The following is a 7,363-nucleotide window of genomic DNA, read 5'->3' as shown; positions in this document are numbered from 1 at the left end:
GCAAACAAGAAGACTTCAATCATATCTTTAAAGTAGATACCATTACCGTAACCATCCTGGCAGGCACATGAGATCTCTTTCAATACCAGCCTTCTAGGCTATCACCTCTCCACTGGGCCAGCACACAAATAGCAGCTTTGGTGGAAATGGACTCTGAGCCCTCTGAGCATTGTTGCCATTACCTTTTCCTCTCAAGCGGTCAATAATTTACATGGGTAGGTGTCAGATTAATTCCTATTTGAAAGACAGCCTGATTTTGAAACTGTGTGATGCAAGGGGGTTGTGGAAACTTCCTCTATGTTGGTGCCTCTAGTGTGAAAATAGCCACTGCTGTGGATTGCTGGATTTGCACTGGACACAAACATTCCTTCCTCTTTTCTTCTGGCTGTTCGATAGTGTTTCTTCCATCCATGTATCACATATTTGGGGACTATTATGTGACTGACACATGCAGGGTACATCTGTCTGCCGCAGGCTGCTCTATGATTATGTCAAGCAGAGGCTTCCCTTGATTTCACAAGCTTGGAGAATTAGAATATTTCTGGGAACAACTGATGATGACAATGTCTGTCTTGTACTAAAGGTTACATACCCTATTACAGGCCTCTTGGGTTTGGAAAAGCACCTGGTGTTCCAGTGTGGGCCTTGGCCACACCTCCCACCTTTGTCTTTTGTGTCTCAGATGGAAATATCTTAAGGACAATAATAAAAAGTCCCTGTTCAAAACTGATGGTTGCCAGAGCACAAGAAACAACGAGTGTTGGCAAAGGTGTAGAGAGAGAAGAACGCTCTTGCATTGTTGGTGGAAATGCAAACTGCTGCAGCCATTCTTGAAAACAGTATGGAGGGTCCTCAAATAGTTAAAACAGGAGCGCCTGGGTGGCTCATTCAGTTAAGCATTCAACTCTTGATTTCAGCTAAGGTCTTTATCTCATGGTTCATGAGATTGAGCCCTGCCTCAGGTTCCACACTGACAGCATTGATCCTGCTTGGGATTCTCTCTCTCGCCCCTCTCTCTCTGCCCCTGCCCCCAATCACATACACACACTCATTCTCAAATGAACATTCTTAAAAAGTTAACAATAGAACTGCCCTACAATTCAGCAATTGCAGTACTAGGTACTCACCCAAAGAATACAAAAATACCAACTCAAAAGGATACATGCACCCCAATGTTTATAGCAGCATTGCCTCAACAGCCAAAGTATGGGTGGAGCCCAAATGTCCATTGAACAATGAATGGATAATGAAGAATTGGTGTATATGTATATAATGGAATATTACTCAGACTACAGAAAGAGTGAAATCTTGCCATTTGCAAAGACATGGATGGAAGTAGTTAATGAACTAGTTCCTAAGTGAAATAAGTAAAATAAGTCAGTCAGAGAAAGACAAACATATGGTTTCACTCACATGTGGAATATAAGAAATAAAACAGATGAATGTAGGGGAAGGGAAGGAAAAATAAGATAAAAACAGCGAGGGTGGCAAAGCCTGAGAGACTTCTAACTATAGAGAACAAACTGAGTATTGGTGGATGGGAAGTGGTTGGGGGGATGGGCTAAATGGCTGATGGGCATGAAGGAGCCCACTTGTGATGACCGCTGGGTGTTATGTGTAAGTGATGAATCACTAAATTCTACTCCTGCAACCAGTACTACACTACATGTTAACTAAGTTGGATTTAAATAACATCTTGGAAGGAGGGGTGCCTGGTGGCTCAGTCAGTTGAGCGTCTGACTTTGGCTCAGGTCACGAACTTGCAGTCTGTGAGTTTGAGCCCCGCGTCAGGCTCTGTGTTGACAGCTCAGAGCCTGGAGCCTGCTTGGGATTCTGTGTCTCCCTCTCTCTCTGCCCCTCCCCCGCTCATGCTCTGTCTCTCTCTCTCTTTCTCTATCAAAAATAAATAAACATTAAACGAATTTTAATTAAAATCCTGGAAGGAAAAAAATCAACGTTGGCAAAGATGTAGAGAAATCAGAACTTTCAAACACTGCTTGTGGAAGTGTGAAATGGTACAGCTACTCTGGAAAACAGTTTGGCAATTTCTTAATAAGTTAAAAATGGAGTTGCCATATGGCACAGCAATTTCATTCCAAGGTATAAACCCAAGAGAATTGAAGACATATATTCCCACAAAAACTTCTACATAAATGTTCATAGGAGCACTATTCACAATTCCTGAAATGTGGAAACAACCCAATTGTTCATCAACTGGTGACCAGATACATCAAAGGTGGTAAAACCGTACAAGGGGATATTGTCTAGTCATCAAAAGCCATGCAGTACTGTCACATGTGTACATGAACTTCAAGAACATTGTGCTAAGTGAAAGAAGCAAAAGTCCATGTCTTGTATAATTCCATTTATATGAAATCTCCAGAACAGGCAGATCCAAGAGACATAAGTAGATTAGTGGTCGCCAGGGAATTGGCGTGGGAGGAATTGAGATATGGGCTTTCTTCTCAGAATGATAATAATATTTTAGACTTAGTGGTAATAGTTGTGCAACATCAGGACTATAATAAAAGCCACTGGACTGTCCATTTTAGAATGGTCAGAATGACGGCTTTTAAGTGTTGTCAATTTCACCTTTTTTTTTTTACATTTTTTCATTTTTTAGTATGTTTTAAATGTGAAATTTATTGTCAAATTGGTTTCCATACAACACCCAGTGCTCATCCCAACAGGTGCCCTCCTCAATGCCCACCACCCTCTTTCCCCTCCCTCCCACCCCCCATTGACCCTCAGTTTTTTCTCAGTTTTTAAGAGTCTCTTATCATTTGGCTCCCTCCTTCTCTAACATTTTTTTAAAAAATAAAAAATTGAAAGCTTCAAAAAATAAAAATAAAAATAACCAAAAAGGAGCATTTCAAACATAAAGAACAAGAAAAACATGTCCCTGGTTTCCATAAGATTACAGTCATACAGTCTTGCAGATACTAAGACATGAGATAAAGTCTGTAACTTTCTGGAATGTCATTGGCCATGATGATTTATGATGCTTCGTGTGAAAAAAACATATGTAATCCTGCACTGACTGTTCCTTCCTCAGAGAAGTCTCTTCTTTGTGAAGATTTTGTATCCTGGGTGGCTATCTTAACTTAGGCTTAAATGAAAGTCTTCTCCCTTCTGTCTAAAATTAAAAAAAAAACAAACAACTTTTATTCACTTTGAATCAACATAGTTGTTTTGCAGTGTTGTTCAACTCTCCTATTTCCTGGTTGATCTTTTGTGGAGTTGTTCTATCCATGATTAACAGTGGGATATTGAAATCTCATTCTGGGAAGTATACTTCTGAATACAAAAGGGAAGTTTAAAGTAATGACGCTGCTTTCCTTGGTGACCCTTTCCCAAAGTATCGTCCTAAACTATTTTTAAGCAGAAGCAATACAATGAAAACAAAGGTATAGTCCCCCAGAGTGGCTTCTTTGCAGTGGGAATATGCATGTTGTGCTACCTCCTTGCAGCATCCTTTCCTGATTTTTCTAGCTGAAGGGAGTTTCTTTTCCTTCTGAACTCCTTGTCAATTTACCGAGGACCTTCCTGCTTGCATTAAATTGCTCCTTCATCGATCTCATCTCCCCTAGGAGTGTTTCAGCCCCTCTGAGGGTAGAACTTTGTCTCATTCATCCTTAGCTCCAGCTTCTTGCTCAGCGATTTTCATTCCATGGACTTTTGATAACATTTCAGAATACACGTTCAGAAGAAACGTATCATTGCTATTTGCCCACAGAGTGGTTTTAAACATGTATAATTTCACATGTGGTTTGGAGTATGGACTGTGGAGCTGGGGTCAAGATGGCAGCATGGGAGGATCCTGAACTCACCTCCTCCCATGAACACAAGAATTCAACAGCTGCTTATGGAACAATTCCCTCTGAAAAGGATCTGAAAGATAGCTTAACAGTGTCTGTACAATAACGGATAAAAGGATAAAATATATGGAAACAGGAGAGGCAGAGACACAGTCTCACAAGAAACCCCACTCCAGGTGTGGTGACCCACAGTCAGGAGGATCTCATAATACAGAAGTTGTCCCAGAGGACTGAGGGGTTTGTGAGCTACCTCAGGCACCCCAACTCTTGGGAACTACATGGCAAAGATGAGCCTCCAAGCATAGGGCCTTCAAAAAATAGGACTTACTTCCTGAAGTACTCAAGGGCTTCTGTTGAGCCGTGGTGTGGCTCACTCCTGTCTTGTCTTCTTTGTGCCTCCCACACCTGGCATTCTCAAGGATACCTGCTCTTTGAATGCTCTTCAGGATTTTTTGTTTTTTTACTACAAGCCTATTATTAGGCAAAAGCAATAGGCTGAGCCATTTGTGGGGACTTATAATGGCAAACACTTCATGGGAAATCTCCAGGGAACATGTGCTTTGAGTTTCCTAGGGACCTCCTAATTCCAAAAAATATTTATATTTTGGAGCCTCTCAGAGGCTAAGATTTCCTTGAGGTGATAAATGGCCTACAAGGTAGTTAAGCACTCTCTATGGATAATTTGTGTTTCATTTTCACAATAACACACAAGTTTGACTCTATTACTGTGCCCATTTCACAAATAAGGAAACTGAGGCTCAGAGAGGGATGATATTACAAAAGTGGCAGTTCGTGGAACTGAGATGAAACCTTAGGCCTGTTTATAGACCCCCACACAACGGGAAGAATTCAGGCATCAGATGGACATCCTTTTACCATCTCTCCATTCTGTGAATGACTGAGACTGGAATCCCATAGGAGCCTCTGTCCCAGGGGCCCCTCTCCCATGTCTTACCCAATCGCACCCAGGCCAGGCAGCTCCAGTAGGTTTCTGGTGCTGGGGGCAGGAATATCTTCGGTTGGTCCCCATGGCTGAGGGCCCATGTATCAGAGAGGATGCTAGCCACTTTCTGGGAGAGATTAATCATTCTTCCAGAGCTCCATTTGTCTTCTTCTCCTTTGGGGTCATTGATTATCTCATCTAATCTCTGCAACAACACTAAGAAACAGGTACCATTAACATCTCCATTTGACTGATAACAAAACTAAGGTTTTAGCTAAGCAGTTTCCTCAAGGACATTTGGTTTTAGTGACAAGGCCAGGATTTAAACACAAACCTGTTTGGCTGCCAAGCCTGTGTTTTTAGTCACTTGCTAGAACACCTCTCCTGTGAATTTATACTTTCTAGGGCCAGGCATGGATGGGGTTTGAATCTCATGATCTTTGGTTATGAAACAGACACCTTACCAGGGGGTCTTTGCCAACATTTCAAAGTTGAAAAACTTTTTTGGTTTTACCTTTTCAAGTTGGGACCTTTGGTTTAGCACATCCTTTATCAAATTAAAGTGTGGAGAATTGTTTTGCCTTGGGTCTTGGAGTCAGAAAATTTGAAGGTCCAAGTAGCAGTTTTTCTCCTGGGTCCTCATCAGGCACACCAGGTCACAGAGAAGATTTGAAACCGGCTCCACATTTGTCTCGGGGAACCACCTAGGCAAGTTGGAGAAAAGGCAGTGTGTCGGTACGTGTCTCAGAGAGATCATCTTGGAGGTCATAGTGCTGCGAACGAATCCATAAGGTCAACAATTTCTTTATGAATACAAACAAGAGTCAGACTGCTGGAGAGAAAGAAATTGAACACAAATATCTACCAACTTCAACAACAGACTCTATTAAGGGACTTGAGCTATTGGGAGGATGGGGGAGCTGCTGTCCCTGACTCCTCTGAGAACTGCTTACCGTTTGCAATTTCAATGCCAGCTCTGGGGCAGGAGGAACTTTCCCAGACTTGGAACAAGCCAAGTACTGGATCACTTTCATTGGCTCCTAGGCCTAAAAGACAATCTCCTTTGCCTGTGGAAGGTGGGGCTTGGGGGCCGTGAGGCAAAATGAAACAATGAATATATCTTGACTTTTAATAGTATGTCAAGAGAAATAGGCCACAGACTATAGTGCCAGGTGTGGTAGACTTTAAGATAACAGACACAGAAGTCGAGTAAGATTTTATCACAAAGTCTTGCACTGATGAAAGAGATTGCTCATCAGTCACAAGAGCCCTGAGCCCTGAACACTGAACCCACAAAAATGTCAGGGTTTCTTTTAAAAACTGTCACATTGAAAGTCCTCTAGATATTGTCCCATAAGACTGTCTCATAACAAAGTTTGTAGCATTTAGATCTGGAGAGGAGACCTTGTGATACTCAGCAGAAGAGGGAAAGGTAGACCTTAGAGTCTCGAGTTAGCAAAATCTAAGAAGGTTATTTAAAAGGAGGTATTGATAATATACATTTCAAAGCAGTCCCAGTATTTAACAAAATATCGAACATGTATCCTTTGTTGGAATTTTAACTTCATTTTTCTAACTGTGTGATGTGTAAATGTATCTGTTTCAGGTGGCTGGCGCTCTTCTTCCCAATTCCCATCCACGTTTGCAAACATAGAAAAGAGTAAACAATGACTGCTTTGGGTTATTGATAGATTTATTCAAGTTCTAGAAACTCGGGATTAGTGATTTTCATTTGATGATACTGGCATATCATCAATGTACTCAACATTAGAACAAAAATACTTGTAACAAATCATGAGAGTTCAAATGCTGTTATTAGCTTCCTACTGTCTACAATACGAACAAATTCTTTAGAGTAATGTCTGGTTAGATATAGGTTCGGTTGCTTCAACAAACACACCCAGTAACTTATTCCTTCCTTCCTGAATAGTCTGGGCATATGCAGTCCATAGCTGGCTTAGCAGCTCCACCCTCTCAGGGACTCAGGTTCCTTCTGTGAAGGTGCTCCACCACCTCTAGGGTAGAACTGAGAGGACTCAGCATCATGTCCACATCCAGGAAGTGGGAAGTGAACGTGGGAAAGGGGAGGACATGCCTCTAGCTTCAGAGAATAACCAGAAAGTTTTCCATATCACTTCTGCTCACATTTAATTGGTCTGAACTTAGTCGCCTGGCTGTACATAGCTTCGTGAGAGGCTGGGAAACGTGGTCTTTCCTTTTGAGTGGTTATGTGTTCGGCCAGAAATAGGGCATTCCATTTCTATGAGAGAACTGAGGGCATGACCATTGAGTGACCACTAACAGTTTCTGTCAGGGTCCACCCCTTTGATTAAACAACTGTCCGCAAATACACACAGAGCATCATCCCCACGCATAGAACATTGTCATATTCAAGAAATATAACCTCCAGGTCTCATAGAATGACTACATCTGGGTCAAAATTTAGTATCTCTTGTTACTCCTTGGTTCTCTCCATTCAGTAGGGATAGAATTCCTCTCTGACAAACTATAAACTAAAGCATGAGTTATGTCTAGTCTCCAAACCAACCAATATCTATCCCTGGAGTAGGATATTGCTATAAAAACTCCAATACTGGAAAGA

The 7,363-nt window shown here is 41.7% G+C and overlaps 1 long non-coding RNA gene across 1 annotated transcript; it reads right to left on the bottom strand.

The window, feature by feature from the left end:
- Positions 1 to 3,099: 3,099 nt before the first annotated feature.
- LOC121021849 (uncharacterized) lies at positions 3,100 to 7,122 on the bottom strand. The gene is made up of 2 exons (XR_005786718.1): positions 4,774 to 7,122; positions 3,100 to 3,913 (listed from the first exon to the last, which is right to left on the bottom strand). It is a non-coding gene; the product is annotated as an uncharacterized LOC121021849 (long non-coding RNA).
- Between the last annotated feature and the right edge of the window lie 241 nt (positions 7,123 to 7,363).

Source organism: Herpailurus yagouaroundi, unplaced genomic scaffold (assembly GCF_014898765.1).
Source record: "Herpailurus yagouaroundi ecotype Mexico unplaced genomic scaffold, PumYag 324, whole genome shotgun sequence".
Classification (NCBI taxonomy): Eukaryota; Metazoa; Chordata; class Mammalia; order Carnivora; family Felidae; genus Herpailurus; species Herpailurus yagouaroundi.
The sequence above is the reverse complement of the archived record's forward strand: the minus strand, read 5'-3'. Positions and strand labels throughout refer to the sequence as shown.